The sequence below is a fragment of the Parasteatoda tepidariorum genome, chromosome 10, assembly GCF_043381705.1.
Source record: "Parasteatoda tepidariorum isolate YZ-2023 chromosome 10, CAS_Ptep_4.0, whole genome shotgun sequence".
Lineage (NCBI taxonomy): Eukaryota > Metazoa > Arthropoda > Arachnida > Araneae > Theridiidae > Parasteatoda > Parasteatoda tepidariorum.
Window position 1 is genome coordinate 53,650,122 of NC_092213.1, and position 27,054 is coordinate 53,677,175.

The following is a 27,054-nucleotide window of genomic DNA, read 5'->3' on the forward strand; positions in this document are numbered from 1 at the left end:
AGATTGACTTTATCCAATTTATTATTTGAACCACCATGAAGTTATTTTTTAAAAAAAATATCATTGCGTATTTTTTATGCATTTTTTACAGATGGTAATTCCCTATAGAAATAATAGTAAGTTGCATAAAGTTAATTACAATTTTTCCAATAATTTTAATAACATTCAAAAATGTCCGTCGTATCTTACAAACATATATCTATACAGAAACATATATCTATAGGAAAGATACAATTTTACAATTCTAGGATAAAAACAATAGAGGAGTAAACTCCAGTTTTAATGTTTTTGTCTTTGTTTTTACGTATAATAAGTTTTCCAAAAAATTTGCTTGATGGATTTCATTGCTCTTATTTCATACTATTTTTAATGAAAAAACAAAACTTCAGGTGGTAATAAACACACATAGTGCATATGGTGTCTAATAGATCGGTCCCCAATTTTTTTCAGACCCTGACCAATCAACCTTCTATTGATGGAACCCAGACTTTATAAATAAAGTTCATTGAAGTAATTGTGAACTTTATAAAAGACTATTTTTAAAATATTTCATTAGAGGAATGAAGATTTTTCAATGTTATATTGATATAATCTTAAATTAGGTTTTGTGTCCAACAGTGAAATTTGTTGCCCTTGTGCTATATCTAGTCTAGATAAAAATTTGTTTGGGGAGGAAATGCATAAGCTGAAAATGAATAAAATAAGTCGAATTATGGTTTACTTTGAAATGAAAATTTAAAAGAACTGCCATAATTGTTGAAAATGGTTATTAGAGAAGCATATTTCCTTATTGAAGAATTTAGTTATTTAGTTTTGATTTGAAAAACGCAATGGGTAATACTAATGCAATATTTTATAAATTGTTTGCTCTTTTCATAATTTGTTCAATATATTGTTATGAGAAATGCTACATTTTCTTTTAAAAAATGTTTTTTCTATTCAATTTGAATTTTACGTGAAAAAATCTCACGAAGGCAACCGAAATATCGAAGAAATTCTGAATTTTAGTTTGGATCCGAAAATAATCGAAGATTTTAAAGCTCATCACTGGTTATCAAAGATCACGGAACCCCTTTAATTCTTCCATGGAACCCTAGGGTTCCACGGAACACCATTTGGGAACCGCTGGAATAGTATAAGCTTAGTGCATAAAAAGAATTTAGATTTTTAGCATCACAAATAAGTAATAAAAAATTACTTCTATCATGAAGAGCTTTGTCTCACATAATAATAAACTAAGTAGTCACTAAATGAAGATATCAATATTTTAAAAGTTATTTACAATTATTCAAAGAAAATAACATAAATAATTAACATGCATCAGATTAATTAAAAATAATGCATTCCTTATAAATAATGAAATATTATTTAACATTAAATATAGAAAATATAGATCGCTTTTAATTTCGTTCAAGCACAATAATTTTGATAAATAGATACAAATTACTAATAGTGGTATTAGGGAATTTAATATGATTATTTCGAATCACATATGAAGAAGATTGTTTATGTTAAAATCCATTTGAAAAAGAGGCTAGAATTACGCTTTCAAAAAATTTGTGCTCAAAAAAATCATTTTATTCTTTTTTTTTTTGCAATTAAAATCTTAAATTTTCCGAATATTTTTAAAAAGCAGCAAAATAGTAGTTGTTACGTTGCTATATTACAATTTTAAATATTAATTAGGGATTAAAAATAGTTCATTACTTTTGAATATACACATATGTTATTCTGACTGCTCAACAGATGGCGGTAGAATATCAAGGAGCACAGTTTGTAACTTTCTTTTCAAAATTAACATACCCTGAATAATCCGCACTTAAATATTCCAGATTTTGAAATTTTTTATCAATATTACTATCTATGCGAGCTGTAATGTTTTAAAGTAAAAAGATTAAAATATATTTTGAGTATTATCTGTGTAAAGTTTTGTATAGTTCTAATATTCGTCATGGAATTCCTTGGATGAAGTATGATTTGGATAAATCCAAAAACTTTGAATATAATTTAATATTAAAGGCAAATTTAAAATCTACATAATTTTGACTGTATAGGTAAGTATTACTAGAGGTATGAATACTAATTAAACTGCCATACTTTTAATTACCTAAGATTGCCTTCTTTGTTGTTAAATATTTATGTTAACATTGCAAAAAAAAATGGAAAAAAAAATTAATCGCAATAAAATAAAATCCAACAGATTTCTTAAAAGTGTTCTTTTTAAAAGAGTCTAAAAGAAGAAACTGAAATTTTTTTTATGAAATTTTAAAAAATTTAAAATTAATAAGTAAAAGGAAAACGAAAAAATATTAAAGAATGACTTAATCCAGATTAAGATGACGATAAAAGTGTACACATCAAAAAATGAAGAAGAAATAAATTTTTTAAAATTTTAATTTTTTAACTTCCACAAAAAAGTGGAATCAATATGTAAAATTAAATTTGGAGTCAGAAATTCAAAATAACTCATTTCAGAAAATTTAAATTTTCTGAATTTGAATTTACTATTGAATTTAAAATGAACTAAGGAACTTAAAAATAAATAATTAAATCAGAAAAGCTAAAAATGTAATTTTTATTACACAAAAATATCTTAAAAGTGCAACAAAAAGAGAAGATGAAAAAACATAAATATTATAAAAAAATTTTGAAAAAACTTCAAAAAGCGAATCATCAATATTTGAACTGTATCATAATTCAAAAACATTAAGAGACTCACAATTCAAAAAATATCAATTTGTAATTTGTAGGTACTAAAATATCATAACTAACAGTTAGGAATGTAATTTAAATATTACTGCACTATAAAAAAAAATAAATTGTTAAATTTACGGAAAAAAAACTGTCATCTGATGTGTCAGTATAAAAGCATTTGTTTCAAGGAGAAATATTGTTATTTGAAATCAGAGACAACTATCTTTTAAGCAGATAAGTACTGTAACTGTTTTGCTTATTTTTAATTTATGGATAATATCTTTACACTACTGTGGAGTCCTTCATACAATCTGACGAATATACAAAGCAAACATCTTGAACTAAGTACGTCTAACTATTCAATATTTTTCATTTAATTGTAAATAAACATTTATTATTCTATTCATTAGCAACTTTTTTTAAATATATGTGCAATTTTCTTACACGACTATTTAGTCTTTTTTCACAATGGAGACTAAAAAATTTAGATCACCAAATAATTCAATATTTTTTTCATTTAACTAATTTAATAATTATAATTTTGTTTATAAGCAGTTTAATTTTAATTTACATGCAATTATTTTTATACTTCTATTGAATCGCTCATGCAATGTTTACAATATTTAAAATATTCGTTTTCAAACAAGCACTCTCAACAAATCATCATTTTTTCACGTAACTGCAAATTAACATTAATTCTATTTATAAGCAGTTTATTTTTTAATTTATATAAAACTTTATTATACAACTGTAGAGTCTCTCATAGACAGAGTTCAATATTTAAATAATCATTTTGAACCAAATACAACCAATAGTTCAATATTTTTCATTTGAATATAAATTAACATAAATTTTTCTACTTAAAAGCAGCTTATTTTTTATTCATCAATAACTTTACTATTGTAGAATCTTTCATGGGTCCAATACTTATACTTCCATTCCTAAAACAAATACGTCCAACTATTCAATATTTTTCATTTGACTATAAATTAACATAAATTTCTATAAAGAAACCTCGATAGTTTTAAACCATTAGCTTTTAAGAAAACCATTATCGATCAATGTACACAACTCAATTTCAAAGCTCTTATTATCTTTAAAGCAATTATTTGGTTCAGAATCTTTTGGAGGAACAATACACTTTTATGTCTCATTTTAATTCAATAAGCTTGATTTGATTTATAGAGTGCAATTTATTTCCAATGTGTAATATTTTAAATGAGTTCTTAGAAAATCTTGAATAATAAGATTTTGCAAAACTTTTATCATCTCAAACTTTTGAAAGTTTATTATATATTTGCAATTGCAAATATAAGATTTGCATATCACACACTGGTTTGTGAGGCAATTTTCAGTGACACTATACATGAATTTTTATTTTTAAGAACTTAGATGATTAAAGAACACGTATCAGTTATTTGTATTTATTTTTTTAGTATAAAATGCAAAATGTTTTAATTCCTGTTTTACAAATGATATCACCTTGATATCTTTAAATTAAATATGAAATATCTTTATGATATCATTGTGTTAACTTTGAAGCATCTTCATGATATTTTTTAACTAAGTATAATATATTTTTTCATATATTTTGATTAAATACGAAATATAATTTAGCGAATATCGTTACGAAATATCTTTATTATCAATACGAAATATAATTATAAATTATTTCACTTTGATAACTATCACTTATCTTCTTGCTATCATTAGATTAAATATGATGTTTTTACATGACATTATTTGGTACTTATAGAGATATCATTTGGTAAATTAAATTTTAAAACACTAACATTTAAAATTTGTGTTCGTTTATTTTTTAAAGATGGACTGATACACTATTTTTCATTCAAATCATCAAATGCTCATTGCTTGGTTTACCAATGATATCATTGAAGTCATGAAGTTGGCATCTAAAATTTGCTTTTGTTTTTTACTTTAAAAAAATTAAAAGCATCTTGTTTGGTTTATCAAGCTATATCTTCCTTCATATTATGTGTGAAAATATTCATAGTTGTATAAAAAGGGAAATATTTAGGCACTGTTTATAAATCTACCAATAGTCTCACGTCAAAAGCATTAAAGGAAATAATTTTTATGTAGTAAAAACTTAATAAGTTATTATTTCAATATTCACAAAGCTAAGTATAATTGCTTTGATACATTTCTTTAATAAATGTATTTCCTTTCAAGCATTAAATTGCCGATCAATGTAGCAGATGCACTGTTTCTAATGTTCGGTTTGTTAACAGCTTTCCAATTATGAATTCAACCCCATTAAAATATCTAGAAATCTTTGGGAGCTGAATAAGCATCAGACAGTGACGACTAGAGTTAATATAACTTTTCAAATGTGTAATAATAAGTTATAAAGACTGGCGCCTTAATTTATGTCTTTTAACTTCTATAATTTTTAGACTATTTTATTTTTAAACTCCAGTATCTACAGCATCCCATTTGCAATTGTAATAACACTTTGCAATTTAAAAAAAAAAAAGTCTTTTTGAAATATTGTCTCAGTCAGATAAAAGCTGCTGTCGTATACACGACATTGCCGACTATTTATTTATCCGTTTCATAGGTTACAAAATAAATATTTATTTCAATGTAGTTGCAGTTATTAAAATAAAATGTTTAATAAAATAAGAATTTATTTTGTGAGGGCAACCAGGCATGATATGTGTTGTTTATTTGAATCAAGTATTTTCTCGGTTGGATGCTATCAGATATTATATTCTCGAAATAACCGGATATGGGATTTTTACTGAGTGAACTTAAGACAAAATGAGACAAGCCAATGCATTTTTAGAAAAATACTAAAATTTGTTTACTGATTATATTCTGACGAATTCTGAGTATTACAAAAAAAGTATGTTTTCATTAATCTATTCTAAAAATACTTAAATTTGTACTCTGCTGAATAAGTTATGCTAATAAGATATTACGCATGTCGGTAGACATTTTAATGGTATGCATTTATTGGTCTCTATGTTGATTCATAGCTATTTATTGTTTTATATTGAAAATATATTTATTATCATTTCATTATAGTTATTCAAGCAGTTATTAAAACTCATCTCTTCATTTGCAAAAATTTCTTAAATTTATTTTATAAGCTTTAAGTTTTGATCAATAATGGGGGTCGTTTCTTATAATAGCGGGATGCATACAAATACTATTTATAATACAGTAATCTTTTTCTATACATTGTACACATCGTATTTATTTTTCTAAACCTGCTGAATTATTGTCACTTTAAAATCTAATATGTGTATGATTCTGGAAACAAGTGAGAATAAACCAATAAAAATCCGAGAGATTGTGTCAAATTTTATACCCAAATATTAATTTTTAAGTCTGTCCAACAGGCATGACTGAACTAAACAAATTGTAAAATGCTTTCTGACCAAATTAAGATACATCAATGTGTCCTCATGTACCTATCATCAGTATATATTCACATATAACTTCCACTTAGCCATTTTAGCCCAGTGTGTGTTTGATGTAAAATCACTTTTACTTATGTAATAAGCACCTTGACATACGCACAAGAAGGTTCCTGATTGTCCTACTTTCAGAGACACTAAGACTTATCTTTGCAGTAATATTATTCCCCCTTTTTTAGGGGGATTCTACTGGTATGGAACGAATTTTGAAGGTTGCGATGGTCATTGATAAGACATATATTTTTGCATGGAAATGCATGCTTTGAGAGATACAATCACAATTCTTTTTCACTCCCAATGGCATGAGAAAATTACAAATTCTTTTCTTTCAAATACGATTACAAGGAACATAAATTATAAAAATGACGTACAGCAAGAGGAAAATGTCAGTGTCTTATCAGCAGATGTTTAGCACTCCATTTTCCCCTCGGAGTTTTTAGACCGCCATCAAAAGGTTCCTGTCCATAGCTTTTCTTTCATGTCCATGGCATAGAGTGGGCAATTTGGAATCACAAAAATACCAACAGATAGTCGTGACTCATCGTAAGTTTCAATTCTGTGACAGTCTTTTCACGTGGTTTGTCTGAAATATTTTGGTTTAACCTGTTCCCTCAACTTCTTAATACAATATGAGAAGTGAGCAATATTTTTCAGTTTTGTCACATTAGATTTTTGATGCAATGTTTTGTGGAATAAAAGGAGTTGTAAGTAATTAAATGTTGATTTATTTAAGTGCACTTCTTAGCTAGAATATCTTCTTTTTCGTTGCCCTAAATATCACAATTTCCGGGAATCCATTGGAGTGATATCGGGTTTTCCGGGATATATATCAATGTACCCCGAAAACTCCGATAATCAACAATAATATTTGAGGTGGGTATTTCCTTAGATCCGGCATGCTGAATGGCAGCATTATAGTTAGACAGAGTTACCAGCTTATTGTAAATGTGTCTGGGTAAAAGTTGCTTGAGTTCCGTATAGCCGTAACTTCAGCATCAAAGACGATATTTTATTTTCCTCCAAGCACTTAAAAGGAAAAAAAGGAAGAGTACGCTTCTGTTCCAACATTTGATGAGAGTTTAGCCAAAGAGACATCTGTAATAACCAAGTAACCATTATGAAAGGAGGGTACAGATGGTCTCAAGTGCAAGGACCTTTAAGCTTTTTTGAAGAAATTCGCTCTGAAGAAATGATTGAGCGAGTCCAGCTTAATAATTAAATCAATAACATTTACAGTACAGGGTTAAGAGATTTTAAGAAATCTTGGAAAATTTCATCATATAGTTCCATCCTGTCTCTCAATTCTAGAACTCTTTGTAGAAAACCACTTCGAACCTTTAGGTGTCTTTGTACATTTTCAGAACAGTCTCAAAACTGCAAATTAATTATAATTGACTTTTCCCAAAGTATAAGAGATCACTCCTCAGTAATTGACTTAATTAGTCTAGTATTAGTAAAAAATAGAAGTGATGGATAATCTTCGCTGCTCCAACAATCAACCTGAGAGCCTGATTTTGTATTAATTCCAGTTCCTCGAATAAGTTTTTTGGAGCAGAAATAAAATCTTCACAACAATAAGTGGTAGCAGGCAAGATAAAAGTTTTGAAAGTGTTTTCCAATGCAGTGCGCACTCCCAACAGCAGCCAACAGGCTTTTAAGAATGTGCAGGTGCCTTTTAACTTCTTCGATCTTATTTTCAGTATGCATTTTTCAATTTAAATTATTGTCAAAGAAACTCCCGAGTTTGTAAATTTATCTGCATGCAATAATTATTAGTCTCCGTAAGCCAGCTTTGGTCGAATGATTTGATGCATCAATGGAAAAGTTCGCACAGTAGTCTGCACTATCATGCTACTTTCTACGTTCCGGTCAGATAGAAGCTTAATAGCTTTGTTTAAATGCTTTTCCACCTCGTGTTTTGCACTTTTCTTTGCAACTTGTATCCTATCTACAAAATCAGATCGTCTACAAACAGGAGAAACTACTTCCTAGTATCCTAAAAGAAAGCACAAAATGAACGACGAAAAATGAAAACATTGTTCATTCGCAACTTTATCGCAAAGTACTTCTTAGCAATATTTACAATAAATGTTCAAAATGGCAAGCAACAATCGTATTGTATATTTGGCAGCGTAAATATAAATGGCACATTACAGACAGAAGACCTAATCCATGATAATGGACGAGGGAAGAAAGAAAAAACTTCATCGGCGTTAAAGATCATCAATAAAGTTAAGTTTGATAGAGCTTCGGAATTCATATACTCGAGACCTATAATGACGGAAGATATAATCATGGATCTATAATGTGAGGGATGTGAAGAATCCTCACAGGCTGTAGTGCTGAGGAAGAATACAAAGAAGTGATTGGTTAAAAGTTTAAAAATGCCGATCACGTTTTGAGCAATAAAAGGTAATAGAACAACGAGTTTCTTAACTGAGTCTAATGAATAATGTGAATTATTACTTTTAGATATCTCTGGCTTCCTTCTGATTCTTATATGAATATAATGAATAAGATGCATGCATGGATATAATAAGTAATCCATGATCAATTGATTTGATAATCAAAATCCCAATTGGAATGGGTCACCATGCTCATTTCTTTTTGCAGCAAACTTGTCATTCAGATAAATACAAACAACTATTTTAGAATAAACTGGACATAATTATGGTGAAACCATTTTTGTCTAAGGGCGGTAGGTGGAACAACTTAGAAAAAAATTTTTAGTTGTGAAATGCCCCTTCCAAGTGATAAACACAATTTGCAAAAGACGTTTTATAGAAAATACTTTAAATCACATTAAGTTACACCCAAAAATATACTCCTTCCCCAAAATTTACCTTTTAATAAGCTTTACAACTCCTCAAAGTTTGTCCTATAGCACAAAATCAATCTATATGAGTGAAAGAAAAATAATCCAATTATATTGACTCCACTTAAACGTCATACGAACACTTTTACAATTCAACACCTTCATCAGAAAAAAGAAATTTAATTAAAATCATATTTCTATTTATAAATTCTAAAACGACATTTTAAAATTGTGCCATCGATACATATATATTCAGAATATTTAAAAATATCGATTCATTTTACAAGATTATAGAATCCGAAATTCCATTTTCCGAACAGAAAGTCACATCAGTTTCTCTGAGTCGGCATTCATTTCGTCAGTGAAAGTTTCGAAGACGAAATATTCGATTAAAAACACCAAAATATAATAGTATCGAAATGTTAAAATAACGGAACACTAGCTATTTCAGTTCCGACCGATATCGGATTTAACTTCGCTGCAACGATCACAACTAAGTTAATTTTCTTTTCATCGATTATAAATATTTCATACATATTTATCGTGGAATAACTTTCTGACGTCAGAGGTGGGGGAACTGATAACAGCTAACCCCCTTTTGGGGATTTTCCTTTGTTAGCGTTCACCCACACAATGACAATAAAAGGAAAGGTGAAGAAGAAAGGGAAAAAAAAAGATTGATTTTCCCCTTCTTTTTTTTTCAGGATCTATCGTTTGGCGGGTATACACGTGGCTCTATCGTTTGGCGGGCGATAAGGATTTCGATGAAAGAATCGATTAAATCTTTTTCGCGGATGAGCAAATAAATAACGGACTTCTCTTTTGGACTCTTTGATGGATAGGTCTGAAAAGTTTCGCTTCGCCTTTAAGCGCTTTCTAAGAATTGAACTCTAGATCCTTCTCAAAAAGTGTTGTAATCTTAAAAATAAAATCCCACCGAGCTATTTTGATCACACAAAAAAGCTTATTCTTTTTCTTAAGGGGGAAAAAAACTTATGAAAGGGGTCTACAAAAGTATTTGCACATCGGGTCCATTAATAGATTTTTGCCATTTTGTGAAAACGAACTTAAGAATTCTCCGCTGCCCTTAACAATGGAATTCATTCGGAAAATTACTCGCGAAAATGCATTCTTATAATTCTTAAGAAACAACATTTTTATTTCCGGTTCGGAAAAAGGACTTCAGATTTGAATAATTCAACGAATTTTCTATTCGTTCATTTAAAATACGAAAAATGAAATATATTTCTTATTGATAATGGGCTTGTTGAATAGTAAAGAAGCGCTTTCGCATGAATGTTCTTTAGAAGTTTAAAAACGACTACTAAAAAACCTCGTTATTTTATTTTTTCGTAGATTATAAATCCAGACAGAAGTAAAGTCAAGTGTATAGGAAAGAGGCTTTAGAATTTGAAATTTTATTATCTTGAAGATTAATGCGAAATTCGTTTTAAAATGATTGATGGTAATGATAGGTACCAGACGAAGCAATTATGGATTTATGAATGCATAATATGCTTGAATCTTATTTATGCATTTCTAAAACCTTTTATTAGTTTCGTGAGAAAGCGTCTGCTGTTGTTAAATAAACTTAAACTGACTTCTTGTTAGGAATAACAAATGCTTTTAGGAAAAATTCTCAATTTTGCTCCTTACTCTTTTATTAAAAAAGGTTTTTAAAAATCAATAAATGTTTACTTGTTGATAAAATTTAAATTAAATTTTAAATTAAATCTTTGATTAAATGCTTTTGTTTTAAGTATTATTTGATAAAAAATCTCTATATTACTGTATATTTTCCTTTTTTTAGCTGTCTTGTTTTGTATTTAGCATTGATTTAACCATTGTATTGTGACTTGTTTATGTATTTGTGCTTGTATACATGTCCCTAAAAGTAGCCATTTGACTCTACACTACTCTTAAATTACATAGCATTGATTAATAATGGCTTAATTTCGCTGTTGTTTGCTTATTGATGTTTCTTTTATATAAAAGTTTGCCCTGCTCAAACCGTCTACAATAACTAACTATTACTATCAGCAGTTTTATTATAAAGACTAGTTTAAAAATCGAGAGCAACACGTTAATAAAGTTTCGGATTAAACTGATATGGATATAAGTGGTGGAATGGCAATTACCAATTTTCTCAGGCGTCTGTATTGACTAATAAGCTGGCCTACATTAGAGATTATACTGGCTTAGAGTCATGGGCAGAGTTTAAAGTAGTTTGCAAAATTGGGTGGGCCCGTCCTTGTGATAGAATGTTTATGTAGTCCTTAGCAAGGTGATCGGAAATTACCTTCATGTCTAACGTATAATGCCATTATAGAACAAGATTATGTCATAAACTTATTCAGATTTTTAAAAATGTTAGAACAAACTTTTCCCAAGAAATTTTTCGCTCGCAAAGTGGAAGCTAGATGCACTAAGAATTTTAAACATTATGAAAAGACTTACATCTATATTTGATTTTTCTACGAGAAAATCCAGACAGAAGTAAGGATCACGACTATCGATATTACTCTTTGACACTAACTTCTTAGTCTCTTAGTAGTTAACTTTTCAATTAGTTTGTAAACTACATTGTTAGCATGGTTTGTGATTATTGTCAGCAGATGTAATTGTAATTACAGTTTTGTCCCTGTACATTACATTACTTCTACATTAAGGTATCCGACTAGTTTCGACAACTTTTATTTAAATATTAATGTAAATTTTTTTAAAAAAAACCCAGTTTATTTGTTTTGTTGTGCGTAAAAACTTATAAAACTAGCAAAACAAAATTAATATTATTGTTTTAAATGGGCATTTTTAGGTAAAAATAAGGCATTTTTTTCCTATACTGTAAAAAATTTCTATCGCCGGAAACCAAAAATCCTCTGATGGTTTTATTTAGAAGACTATCAACTATGTTCTAAACTATTTTCTGAAAAGTAACTGCATATGCTACTGAGTGAGGGATCAATGTAATTTAGTATCAAATGTTTAAAAAATTTAGCACTTGCCCTTGCGAAAAAAAACGCAAAACAAATTAAAGTTTACTTTTTTCCTCTCAGGCTGTAATTCAAAATATATGTGCTATAATTATAAACCCCCATGAAAAATTGTAGACAATTATTTTACAAACAACGTGTGATATCGTGTTTAAGATGGTGTGAAATGTAAAAAAATCTGATTTCGAAATAAACGCATTTAAAGATATTTACGTATTTAATAGTTGTACAGACGAATTAAACAAACATGCTGAAACAAATTAGCTGGTTTAAATTGCGATGATCACTTAAAAAAATTCCGGATCAAATTATGGCAAAAAGTACTGGCCACTTAGGATGCCTGTACTTTTTCCCGTAAAATTTATTTTTACGGAATATGTTACGGAAAAAAAGATTTAATGGTATACCGTAATTTTTACAATAATAACTACCGTAAAATCACTGAAATGCTCTAATTAAATAAATATTACTGTAAAAATTTTGGTATAATATTTTACAGTAACAATGGATTTTACGGATGATGCATCTAAAGTGCCGGTATTTTATACCGTAATTTGATCCAAAATTCTTTACAGTATATAAAACATGCAATATACATAAAACATTTTAGTGATGAATTATGAAATATTCTACTTATATTCAATGCAGTAACATTCAAAGAACTTGCATGTATTAAATATCAACGCCAGCTAAATACGTAAAGAAGATTTATTGCTACATACCTTTATTACACATTTAATCCATACTCTATACCGTAATTTGATCCAGAATTCTTTACAGTATGTAAAGCATGTAATATACATAAAACATTTTAGTGATAAAATATAAAATATTCTACTGATATTCAATACTATAACATTCGAAGAGCTTGCATGTTTTAAATCTCAACGTCAACTAAATACGTAAGGAAAATTTATTACTACATACCTTTAGTAGACATTTAATGCAACACTTACTACCAATTTATATCGATTCAAATCTCAACCTCAGCTGTTTTCATTAAAGGAAACGCATTACACAGAATTCAGAGAAGATATATTTTATTTTGAAACCATCGTTGAATATCAGACCTAACTTTGAGTTTGCAACTAGCAATGTTCAACTACGTAGACTTGTAATTTTGAATCTAATCTAGAAGACAAGGGAACTCCTGGATCATTACCCCCAGAGGTATTGATTTGTTACGGGAAGTTGGAGAGCTTTGTGACTCCGTCAGATTTAACGTACACCAGTCACCATTTAATACGCGAAGATTCCTCGGTTGGCGGGATTCGAACTCCTATTCTCACGAACACGGGTCCAACCCTATACCAACCGGGTTATCTCAGACCTGAGAAGATATATGAAACTATCTCAGATTCATGGGTTCGGGTGAGCTCGAAAATTTAAAACTCGGTATTTCAAAAGTTAACTGAAACTTACGCATTTTGTCAACTTTATAACAGATTGTATTAGTATTTACCAGCGATCGCAAGAATTATTTGTCCATAGATTATTTGTTCATTTTTAATGCGTGCGGGAAAAAGATCTGCGTCAAAAAGAACTTTAAGTGAGCTATTTTAAGACTTTGAATATTTAGTGAAGATTGTTTCCTAAATCTAAAAAGCTGACAGGATTCGCAAAACAAATTTTAATAATTCTGTTTAGGGCAATTCTTATGAAATTCCGGTTGGTCATAACTAAGCTAAGGCTGAGAAAAAATTTTTTTCGTGTACTCGTTTTCATACTCAAAACTGAAACTACTTACATAAATTCAAACATAATTGAAAATGCTAATATTTCACGCCGACTTTTGAAAACTAGAATAATTTATAGAATTAGTTAAAAATATATGATCGTTTGGATTTCGAGCCAATTCTCTCAAGGCATAAACAAACTAAAGTTCGAAAATATATGTTTGAAGAAAAAAAAATTTCGCTTAAACGCGATGCACTCATATACATCTTGAAAAGAAGAAAAAAAAATCTCATTCTGCTAGGTTTTTTTTTTGTACCTTCCTTTTCAAAGAATAAGAAGAAAAAAAATTCTAGATGATTAATGTTTCAAAAAGGCAAAACTGAAAGGGAAAAAATTTCTACTTATGCGATTTCTTTGAATACGAGCTAAATTCATTTCGATGCTCAAGGGGAAAAAAGGGAAAAAAAACCTTAACCAATCAGTGGAAAGATATTTTCCCTCTACCACGTGTCATGTGGAAGTTTGTTTTATATCTAAACTTTTTTCACTTAGAATTGAAGCTTAGTTCCTGATTTGTAATTTCCTCTACGAATGGGGATTCCCCAATTTTTTTTTTCGTGTTGTACTTCAATCCGTATATCTGGAATAAAGATTTCCTGTGGAATGTACCGAGCCAGCTTTAAGCTCTTTTTTTCCTTCTTTTCCTTTTATCAAATCGAAAAGCGATTCCAAAAGCATTGGGTGTGTTATTCTAAACACGGCAAGACAGTTTTTATGGATTGGATTCAGTGTATTTGATTCCCCATTCCCGCATACAGCGCCCTCTCTCTTTGTTTCTGCCCGTTTCTATTTTCTTGTTTCAAAACGTACAATGCATAAGTTATTAACTGCTGTAGATATGTATGTTCTCGTTCCGATCGGCTGATGGAATTCAATCTGATCAATTTTTGATATTCTTATTGTGGGTTTATATTTATTCAAAACTTTACGTTGCCATCTTCCGTTTCATACGGCTGAAAAAACTTATGTTTTAATCATGAACTGGTTTAACAAACATGGCATTCGACATTTAATGTAAGCAATGAATTTCGAGCTGGAAGTGTGAGAACGAATGAACGTGACTTTATGAATTTAAATGATCGAATTCTGTCTTTAAGAGATAAAAATCGAACAAATTGATGTAAACTATTCGTGGTAAAAATAGAGATATTCAATTACGGCGCATAAATGGTACGAGATGTGTCTGGTATTAAAAGTTAATTTCAATTTAAGAAGATATTTATTATTTTCCTAATTCATTTATTATGTCAATCATTTGATATTTCTAAGATATAATTAAAAGCATTTGCGCATATTTTATTAATTGCTTGCTTATTAATTAAATTATTGCATTTATTATAGGAAACAGACTTTTCAAGTGGCATTTCATAACTTTATTGTGATACAAAATTTCATTAAGGTATACCATTTTGAACCACTAATAGCGAAGTGACATAAACTTAAATATCCCATCATAGTGCTAATGACGTCTGGCTGCCGATATTTGAGATGATCGAGTCAAACTTAACATAAGTTAAAATTATTTAATAAATATTATTATTTATTCAGAATTCAGTAAATTTAAAGAAAGATAAGAGGAATTGGATAGGGTTGAAATTGGATAGTTACCATCCAATTTATCCAAACGATCTAATTTCCAAATATTTTATTAGAGTAAATATTCTCATTGAGGATTGCGGCATTTCAACCTTTCCTAAGTGTTCATTTAATCAAATTCAAAATTAAACGTCCACCTGGTTTTTTAAGGAAATTGACAAATAATAATACCATGTTTAAATTAATGATATTTTATCTAACTAAAGAGCTTAGTGGGAAAAGGTGTCAAGTGACCACAGAGCTTTTCTTTTCTAAATATTTATTCCACAGTGCCCCTTTCAATAATTTTCAATGTAAACTAGTTACATAATTTGATTTAAAAGTTTCATAAAAGAGTCTTAAAAGCTGTCGTTTAAAACCTATCAAAATATGACTGTAAGTATGCCGTCATATTTTGATTTGATTAAAAATGAATTTTCGTGTCTTCCCGTGTTATTCAATAAGTATTTATTCCACTGAGTCCTCTTTGATAGTTTTCAGACTTCATAACATTATTCGGTTTACTGGATTCAGAAAAGCATTTTAGAACCTATCGCGTAAGTATAGTTTGTCTAAAGTAAGAACTCCCCTAGCCATTCGTCTGGACCCGTGGTGGTGACTATGGTAACGAGGTATAACTATTTCAAGTAGGGATGTAGACAAAGAATATAGAGGGCAATATTCTATATATTATGGTGTAGAGTCATTAAGACATGTTTTGGCTCGGTCTGGTGGCGAGAGAAAGGAAATCTTTTTATTCAATTTATTGTGTTAGCCTTAGAGTGAAGAGAAGCCACCTTCCCTGAAATGCGCTATTCTTGTTTCCATAGCAGCAGGCGGCCTCAGACTTTGTGGTGGAGCAGTTCTTACCGTAGACAAACTATACTTATACCGTCAGATTTTGATGTAATGGAAAATACATCTCCGTCTCCTCTTAGGTTTTTCAATTAGTATTTTCTACTGTGTTGCGTAGTTTCTTGTTCAAACTAGTAACATTATTCAGTTCATGTAATTCATAAAATTATCTTAAAACCTACTCTATAAACACTTATACTGTCATATTTTGATTATATGGAAAATGCATTTCAGTCTCCTCTGGAATTTTTCAATAAGTATTTATTCCACTGTGTCTTCTTCAATAGTTTTCTAATTTAATAACATTACTCGCATTCGTGATTCTTAAAAGTATTTTAAAACCCCTGGCATAAGTACTTTTACTGCCTTATCTTGACCTGATGGGAAATACATTTCAGTTTACACTTGGGTTTTTCAATAAGTATTTATTCCACTACTGTCCGCTTCAATAGCTGAAGTTAGTGATAATATGCGGCATACGCGATTCATGAGAATGTTTTAGATCCTATCGCATAAGTACTTATACTGCCAAATCCTGATTTGATGGAAAACGCATTTCCATCTCCTCTTGGGTTTGTCGACAGGTATTTATTCCATTTTGTACTTTTCAATAGTTTTCTAAGCCGACTGGCCTGTGTAGGGGACAGAGAACTGTTCTTGCATCAGAAAGGTCCTGGGTTCTAATCCCGGGTAAGGCATGGATGTTTCTTTCTCTCTCTCTGTATTTTATGTCCTTTCTCCTTTGTGTGTGAATGTGACCCGCCCTATAAACTGGTTGTGGTTGTGTGAATGGCGTGGCAGAAGTCGAATTCCTGGCCATAGATGGCGCCACTGAAGAACAGGTACAATCGTACCACCACTGCCCAAACAGACATACGACAAAAAAAAAATTTCTAATCAGGCTGGTAAATTTTTCGATTTGTACAGTTCCTAAAAGCATATACTCCATAAATACTTATACCGACATATATTAGTTCTGTGGAAAAAAAACAAATATCCTCTTGGATTTTTTTCTTAAGTACTTCAAAAAGTTTTTATAAGTATTTATTTCCCAGTTTTCTTTCCAATATTTTTTTTTAAATTTTATTTAAGTTAGTACATTTTTCAGTTTGTACAATTCCCGAAATTAAATTCTTCATAAGTATTTATCGCGCCATGTTTTCATTTCATGAAATAAATAACATTTCTCTCTCCTCTTGGGTTTTTTCTTAAGTACTTTAATAAGTTCTTATCAAATAAGTATTTATTCCACTGTGTCCTCTTCAATAGTTTTCTACGTAATCTAGTAAACTTTATTCAGTTTACACAATTCCTAAAAGCATCTTTAAACTTGCCCCATAAGTACTTATACCATAATATTTTGATTTAGTAATATCAAACGCGGTAAAATCCCATCGCTAATTCCTGGGAATAAATTCCGTAATAAACTTTTACATATGCAAATGATCCCTTAAAACGCTTTGCTTGGTATTAATATTCCTCATTACTCCCTCGGTCCTCGTTATTAAATTACGCAATTTTTGAATCGTTTCGGAGATAACGCTTTAATAAGCCATCTGGAACAATCCCATATAAATTTGACCATATGACCATTAGAGAGATTTTCAATTCAGACAGAACTCATTTTGTCAGATTCAGGAAGTTAAGGAAAGTCATTATTCTATTTATCTAAGATAACCAAAAGTTTTGAGGCTTTTAAAGTCATATTAGTATATTAGATTTATAAATTAAGTTTTTTTTAAATAATGCTGTTCTTATGGAATAGAACTTTTAACTGTTTTTAAATTAAATTAGTATATTTGTGTGAAAATGGCTTGTCTAAGGTTGCTAGAAAAGTCATTACTTAGTTTAAATAAAACTCCATTTTAAAATTAAATATATTATTAAATATAAGCGGATGAGTTATAAGTTCAGCCTGAGTAATAGAAGTTGAAGTCATTATTTTATTTCCTTTCAATTAAAATAACAAAGTTTTTTACTTTTGTTTTGTTCAGAAAAGATTTTGTTTGCATACGTATTCTATTATGATTTATTTCCATAATACTCCTTATTAGATTTTAGAGAGAAATTATAATTTTCATAATATTCAGAGAAACTCACATAGTAAGGTCAAAGATATAATGTATATAATTGAACATATGATATATATATATAGTAATGAAATTACTGTATTTAAGAACTTTTTTCCTTTTAAAATCATTATATTACTAATTATTATCTAACTTTTTATTCTATGTAATTAACTGATAAAGATTTTTTTTTCTATTTATATTAAAGACGGAAGAAAAAAAGAAATATTCAATGTAGGCAACACAATATATGTAGAAAATAAAGGAAACATGGGTGGTTGAAATTTTTTTTCTATTTACTCATTTAATTATTATTCTGATTATATGGCATCCAATCAACCGACCTTTTGGTTATAGGACATCCGACACAGGTTATAAGCATGCTAACATACGTTTTATCATCATTACAGCTGATGATTACTCAATTATTGTTTCAATTTTGAACTTTGTGCCATTATACCAATTCAGTTCAATCCAATTACTGCTATGACAACGATGCTGGAATAGAACCGCTGAAAATAGAAATTAAATAAAACACAAGTGAGGTTTTTTTATTAAGTTTTATTCACTCATAGTTTACTCACAGTTAAATATTTATTTACTTACAAAATCGATTTAAGAAGGTATCCTCATTATCGAAGATTTCAATTTTCCCGTTGATTTCGAATAATTGGGGTTCCACTGTAATTCTTAGCATTAATTTTCAGCTTGGTTTTCAACAAAATCAAATGGCTTTTTCTCATCTGTTTCTCAGCCATTTGCAAGTAAAATCAAAGAAATATTACATGTAATATCATCCAGAAAAGTAGCTTTATTTCTCCTTGTAAGCTCTTTCTTGTATCATAGACCATTAACATGTGTAGAAATAAATTGAATTCATTATGTACAGTGCAGAAAGTAAAAAAAGAAGCACCCTGAATAACTTTCGATCTAATGATCGTGTTTTCACAATCTAGAATATTATAGTGCTAATAGTTTGATCAGGAAAACAGTCGTAAGTTTGGATTCCTTAATATTTGATATTTCTTTACAAAAAGAGTTACCTGTAGCAGTTCTTTAGTAATTTAAATATCAGTCAATATAAATACTTATTTACTGGCTTCGATTCCTTACGCCGTGTGGTGCAAAAGGCATTTTGTCAAAAGGCATTTGCAAAAGGCATTCCATGACGCCGGTCTCTGGTTAGGGATTTGACTTCCTTTTAAATCTTTTAAATTTTTCCTTCTTGAGAATCATCTGCATTAGTCTCTGCCAAGTCATTTTTGGGTTTCCCCCNTCATCGCATCCATGGGAAACAGGTGTGCAGCAGTCTTAGCTGTTCGAGGAGACCACACGCCTTATTAACAGTACTGCATCATTTCCAAACATTACTTTTTTATCGTTTACATGTAAACCAATTTTTGCCTTAAATGGACTTTTTGCTTTTTTTTCCATAGTTTCCATGAATTAAAGCTTAATTCCATATGTTTTTACGTCTTTTTTTCAGTACCGCGCATTGATACGTATGCACTATCCATTTCATGCAGCTCTGTGGATGTCTCGCACGATTTTCTTACTTTCTTTGCTTGCTCCCCTAATTGTTTTGAGCAGTGTAGTTCAATTTTCCTAACATTACTTATTTTAACAGGTCTATCATTACTCATTTAAACAGGTACTTATTTTAGCAGATGAAAATATTTCGAAGATTGTTTTGAAACAGTTATTTTAAAAAGCTTCAAGTTTATGGATGTTTGACTTTTTAAAGCAAGATGTTTCAGAACTCTATAATAAAACTGCTATGATCACTATTTTATTAATATATATTTGAAGACAATAAATATTTATGATTTTTAATATTGTTCTCAATTTCCCCTGTATGAAACGTCCCACATTGTGAGTTAAATCACCCTCATTTGACATAGTTTAGTACAAAGGTATTAATAAGTTATTATTTATAATATTGATGGTTTGTTATTTAAGTAAAATAATAATAATTTTAATTGATGATAATGCAAACAGTACAAGCTATTAAATAATGTCACTTTGAATGTTTAAATTTCTTGTGTTGAAGTAAAATTCCAAAAATATTTTTTTTTTTTTTAAATGCACGTCAAACTTCTCATTTACTAGCTATATTAAAACAGAAATGTAAATGACTTGTGGGAATCATATTTTTCTATTTATCTTAAATTTTTCAAATCCATAAATACGAGGGTTGTAAATTAAATAATGGCAACTTTACCTTGAAACTCACAGAAGGGCGGGCATGCACAAATTGGATACGGGAGCGGTGAGGTGGCGCTGTTGTCGATGTGTAGAGTGCAAAAAAAGGTCGATTTGCTTAGAAGGGTAGTTGTTGTGTGGCGTTAAAGTGAGGAGTTTCGTTTCCATCGCTCTAAAGCATGTTTTCAAAAGATGATCAGCTGTCGTGGCTTACAATCGAGGTTTCCCGTGGCAAAAATGCAACAGAATGCTATTGAGGATTAGTGGAAGCCTGAGGAGCAAATGTTTTACCGTATAGGACAGTAGCACGATGGGTTCAAGCACCTCGCCTTTTTTCGTCATTAAGCTTTTTCACAACATGCTTTAGAGCAATGGAAATGAAACTCCTCACTTTAACGCCGCGCAACAACTACCCTTCTAAGTAAATCGACTGTTTTTTGCACTCTACACATCGACAACAGCGCCACCTCACCGCACCCATACCCTATTTACGCAAACCCGCCCTTCTGTGAGTTTCAAGGTTAAGTTGCCACTATTTAATTTACAACTCTCGTAAATACTTCGTTTCAATGTACGTATGATGCTCATTTTCTGGAATTTTTGAGTAAAGAAATTCTAAATTTTATTTAGCTAAGCAAAAAAAGAAAAAGTAACTATTAATATATTTAATTGAATGCATGGGGTAAAAATACAAATACCCGTGGTATGCATTTCATGAATATCGTCCATTTTATTAACGATATTACGTAATTATACAATGCTAACCTTATACTAATAATATTTCAAAATCTTGTGATCCTTATTTTAAGTTCACATGTTGACTTAACATAATTTAAACAGCTTAAAATACAACAAAGTTTGCTTTACTTACTGTTTCATAACTGTAAAACGATTTAAAGCTTAAATCAGTTTTAAGCCTTTAATTTGGAATAATAATCAAAATAAAATGAAACTCAATAGATTTAAATCAGATAAAAAAATATCTTACAGGGGAGTATTACATTTATAACTTTTGATAATTTTATACTGATGACGATGAAAAAAAAGTTGATTCATGAAGTGGAAAAACTTGATCATATAGTTTCGGTTACATTTTTACTAACAGTAAATCACGTGACAAGATGTATTCTTGTTGGTTATGTGTGATGATGGCTTCAATTTTTTCTACAGTGTAATATAACATAAAATTGAAATATAAAAATAAAAAAATTCATGATTTGAGCGTCTGGCTTCAAATTTCCATCAAGTTTATATTTCTTAACCATTAGCTTATTTTCTTTATTTTTGATGTAAAAGAAATTGGCTTATGTCAAATTAAAGCTGTATTTAATTAAATTTGTTCACTGCAAGTAATTGAATACATTAAATTCATGAACTGAAAGTATTTTATTGATATTTCTTATTTCAAAATTTGTGTACTGTAAAGCAAGTTATCTTTTATTTCTGAAATTTACAAGCAAAAAAAGTTTTTATGGCTTAATTTAAAGATATAAAACGCATTAAATGCATTAAAACATATTCTATGTTAAATATAAACTTAAAAAAAATGAAAAAAAAACTGAAATATGTAATAATCTCTTGCCAAGTTTCGTATTACTTCAAAGATTTTTTAATNTTTGTGTACTGTAAAGCAAGTTATCTTTTATTTCTGAAATTTACAAGCAAAAAAAGTTTTTATGGCTTAATTTAAAGATATAAAAGGCATTAAATGCATTAAAACATATTCTATGTTAAATATAAACTTAAAAAGATGGAAAAAAACTGAAATATGTAATAATCTCTTGCCAAGTTTCTTATTACTTCAAAGAGTTTTTAATTTTTGTAATTTGAGAGTAAATGAATTCTCACATTTTAGGTAAAAGATATGGGCAATTTATAATTGCCCAGATACAGATTGTCACAGTGAAGTCATAAAAGTAAAAAATGGTCACCGCAATCGCACTCACTAGTGTAACCGTTTTAAATTGTTCCAAGGAAGTCAAAATGTGACTTTAATGTCTTGTGATATTGGTCTCTATGACTATTTATTTTAACGTTTGTCACCTGGAAGTCACCAATATACTTCACTGGAACTAAATTCCCTTTTAGGTTTCTTTTTGCCATAATTTTAAATGCAAATAATGATTTATGTGAATTTTTAAATTTTATTTTACAACTTATAAAAATATAAATGGAGAGATTGCCAATAGGTGCAAATCGTTCAAAAGAACAAACATCTAATTGATATTTGTTCGCAAAAAGCAAACGATTTTAAATCAAAACAGAACCTCAGCTGCCACAGCTGCCGTCATTTTTTATCGTCAGCATGTTTCTCTACTTTTCTTTTTTTTCTGCTCAAATTAAGGAAGTTGATACTCTCACATAAAATTGAACCTATAATCGGCCGTAAAAGATATGTTACAAGATTAAAATTTATTGATTTGTGTTGAATTTGTTGAAAACGATCTTATAAGCTTTTGCCCTATGAAAGCTTGTTCTAATTACAATAAATGTTATTTTTTTGGCTGTTTATTTTTGATGATGTTTAGTTACTTAGTTGTACTGTACTAGTTGGTGAAAAAAGAAAAAAAACTGGATACTCTATACATGATCTTTGAAAATGGTAGCACTTTTTGACATTGTTCGTTTGAATACATAAGCGAAGAGTGACTATGATAATTGTAGCAACGATGATGTCACCAAAAATTTAATATTTCAAAAAAGTGATTACTTTTGTTGAAATTTGCCGAAGAAGTTTCGATTATTCCATGGTTCTGTTAATAGCCATTGTACTCTGAATTTAAGACGTTTTGTACTTTCGTAGTTGTCATTTCAAGAACAAAAGTGATTTCTCAACTTCGTAAATTCCGTTTTGTTCCATAATGCAAATCATCTGAAAGAGGTGAGTTTATTTATTTTGCTTTCTAACATATAAGCTCTTATATTAGAGAGTAAATCAAAATTTGTAATTTAAGTAGAATAAGTTAGTGTTTTAGGAATGATGATTAAAAATTTATATGTCTTGAGTTCACTTTCGTTGTTTATTTTCTATTTAATTTCTTTGTTTAAAGGTTCTTTCGTTTTCTAATATCTTTCGTTGTTTGTTTTCGACCTGCTTGAACACCGATGTTATTTCATTTCGATCATATTTTTCTCTTCATTTTATAATGCATCCTAATCATCAATGTTCTTCATGGTTTTTATTTTTAAATTTAGAGTGATTGATTTTGTGAAGTAATTAATTTTTTTCAATTATTTCAGACACTTTTTTTTGCTAATTATATACATTTCTGATCAACTGAGAATTTAAAATACTTTAAGTTAAATTTCACTACAAAATCTTCTTTTTTAAATGTTTAAATGTTTTTGTGAGTGACTTCGCAACTTGTAACTAAAAATATCGTCTTTACTTATTAATTAATCCCTCGAACCATTAAGATTATGTCCCTGAATTTGAAGATTCGATCATTAGATTTAGATTTAGAGTTGTCCGTTTTTTGTGCCCTGTACATCATATGTCTTAAAATTTGTATCTAATCTCAATTGCATACCGGCAAGTGACGTCATCGAGGTAAATCGGTTCATTTTTCTATTCAGGAGCAATCAGGTTTGACACACACGTGTGATTTCACTCTTAGCTATCCAATTAAATATGATTCAAATTACATGGTTAGGCATAACATCATAAGTTTTAAAATTTCTATTTAATTCAATTTCATACCGGCAAGTGACGTCATCGAGGTAAATCGGTTCATTTTTCGATTCAGAAGCAATCAGGTTCGACACACAAGTGTGATTTCAATTTCTGCTACCCGATTAAATATGATTCAAATTACATGGTTAGGCATAATCACTTCCCTTCTTCTTGAGTTGTAAGTACCAAATTGCTAAAGAATTTCTTATTTTTTTGTAATATAGAATCCTTAATTGTAAATGTATCAATTTTTAAAATATAAATGTATAAATTCTTTAATAATTTAAGTACTTTTCGTAAAGTTTATACTTTGAAATTTACCGTATAATTAACACAATCTATGTGATATGTAAATCAAAATACACAAAAGTGGAAATAATGTAATTTTCTGCATTCCTAACTTTCTTAAAATTCTTCACACAATTAGAAACTTCCATCTCTTTAAATATATATTCTTTAATTTGTTGGTAAAGAAATTCGTTCGCTTTAAGTCAAAGATATATGAGCTAGACACCGAAAATCGATGTAAAGAGTTTAGCAGCTGTCTGACGATAAACAGTTACAAATGAGTTTTAAGCTAATCTTATAATATGCCATAGTTTAGGAATAAGATTATATACATCATCCGTCAACTAGTAATTAGCTAGGCAAAGTACGTCACTTTTCGAATAAATTAACATCAAAAGTGTAATAAAATTTTAAGACGAACATTTCAACTTAAAATATAGGTTTATGTCTTTATTATTTCTTTTGAATAAAGCTTTTAAAAACTATCCAAATCTAATTATAATACAGGCTTATAATAACTTCACATTCCCTGTAGCGTTAAAAAAAGCATTCTTAATAATCTCTAATTACTTTTATTTTAAGCAAATTGCTTTTAAATACTTTAAAAGCAAATTATAAGACACGCACTAAAATGATTTTTTTTATTACGCAATATGTAATCATTTGAATGAGTTTAAAGAGAACACAACATGCAGAAAAAAAATTCTGGTAAAATTACTATAATGTATTGACATTCATTGTACGGTATGGTACAGTTTTAAAATATTGTATAGTAGTGATATTTCTGATAAAAGAAACCCAAAATTCTTTTAAATAGTACAAAAATATGTGATATTTAAACCATTTATTTCACAACGTTTGTTCATATGGTAATGGTTTATCGAATATTCTGGTTTTCATGATTATTGTTTTTATTACTACACAATTAGTAAAAAATATAAAACTGTTGGTAAATAATACCAAAATATGTTATATTTAAACCATTTATTTGGTAACGATTGTTCATATGGTAACGGTTTACCGGATATTCTGGTTTTCAAAATTATAGTTTTCATTATTACACATTTAGTAAAAAATATAAAACTGCAGGTAAATAACGCCGAAATATGTGATATTTAAACCATTTATTTCGTTACGTTTGCTCATATGGTTATGGTTTACCGGATATTCTGGTTTTCAAAATTAAGGTTTTTAGTATTACACATTTAGTAAGAAATGTAAAACTGCTGGTAAATAATACCAAAATATGTGATATTTAAACCATTTATTTGACAACGTTTGTTCATATGGTAGCGGTTTACCGGATATTCTGGTTGTCAAAGTTATAGTTTTTATTACTACACATAGTAAAAAATACAAAACTGTAAAGTAAATTTGACCTAAGATGTGGTTTTTATGCCACGCTTTAAGGTAACGTAGTATAATTATCAAATTTTTTCACATTTACTAAATTTATCCCTTATTTAAAAACCATATTTTATTATTAACATGGTTAAAATCATTACCAAAGTACTTTGGTCAAAATTACTTAGTTTTTTTGTTGTTCCTATAGAGCTAGAAACACGGAAAATTTTACTATATTCTGTTAGTTTTGAGCATACACTTTTATCAATGTATATATTTTTTTACTCCATTTTTGAAGAGGATTTTAAAAATTTATGTCAAAAGTGAAAATGAAAAATACATTGTATTATTTTTTTTACATTATTCTATTCATTCAAAGCTACATATAAACCATTTAAAAAAATGTAGGTTATCAATGTAATAAAAATGAAATACGAAATATCCATACGGCCTATAATTTAAGATTTACCTTTTTGTCCGAAAAAAAAAATTTAAATTTTTACCATGAGTGCTTCAAACATCTTAAAAAGCACTTATACAGTTTCTGTAGCACAAAGATCTTGTGTGAATTTCTTTAATGAAATGACAACATATGAAGCAAAACAATGCTTTAAAAGTTAAAATTAAACATTCAACTTATCAGAGCAGTAACCACGACACTATAAATCTATACTACTGTAATAAATTTTGGGAAAGAAAATATATATCTAGCCCACAAAGTAAGTTTGCCTTTTTTTAGCAGACAGAAAACCTCCAGAAATGTTTACCACAAATATTTACCACAAAACTTCTAAACAGCTTGAAAAGCACTAATAGTTTTCGTTAATGTGTTTTTTTTATGAAATGACCACATATTGAGCAAAAATACCTCCAAAGTGAAAATTAAACATTTAACTAATCAAAACTGTAAATGAGATACTAAATCTACATTGTACTACATGGGATACTAAATCAATTCATGAAACTAATTTTAAAAAAATATATTTTTAAAAAAATTAATTTGTACCATTTTGCTTAAGTTGAATAGATTTGCCTCATAAATACATAAAATTAAGAAATTTTTATTTATTGATATTTTAAGAAGGAGACAAGAAGAAAATCTTCGCATGTTACGATTGCACAGGGCAAAATTACAAAATTTTGCTAATGACCAGGGACTATTGGTTTCATTTGGTCATATTGGTCACTTTTTCAAAAACTGAAAAAGTTAACGATTAAGAAAACTGTTGATTTTATTCTTATTAAGTGAGATGGTAAAAAAAAAAAATCTGAAAAATATTGCGTCAATTTAGGGCAAAATTATAATACTACTTCTAATTAAAATACAACTTTTTAAAACAAGTGGTTACTTTTTCAAAAATTG

General features: G+C 29.0%; 1 long non-coding RNA gene across 1 annotated transcript in view; it reads left to right on the forward strand.

Moving 5' to 3' along the window:
* The first annotated feature begins 1,788 nt into the window (after positions 1 to 1,788).
* Positions 1,789 to 27,054, forward strand: part of LOC139426935 (uncharacterized) — a 231,322-nt gene continuing 206,056 nt past the window's right edge. The window contains exon 1 of the long non-coding RNA XR_011638059.1: positions 1,789 to 2,054. This is a non-coding gene — a long non-coding RNA (uncharacterized lncRNA). The remainder of the gene's footprint in view (positions 2,055 to 27,054) is intronic.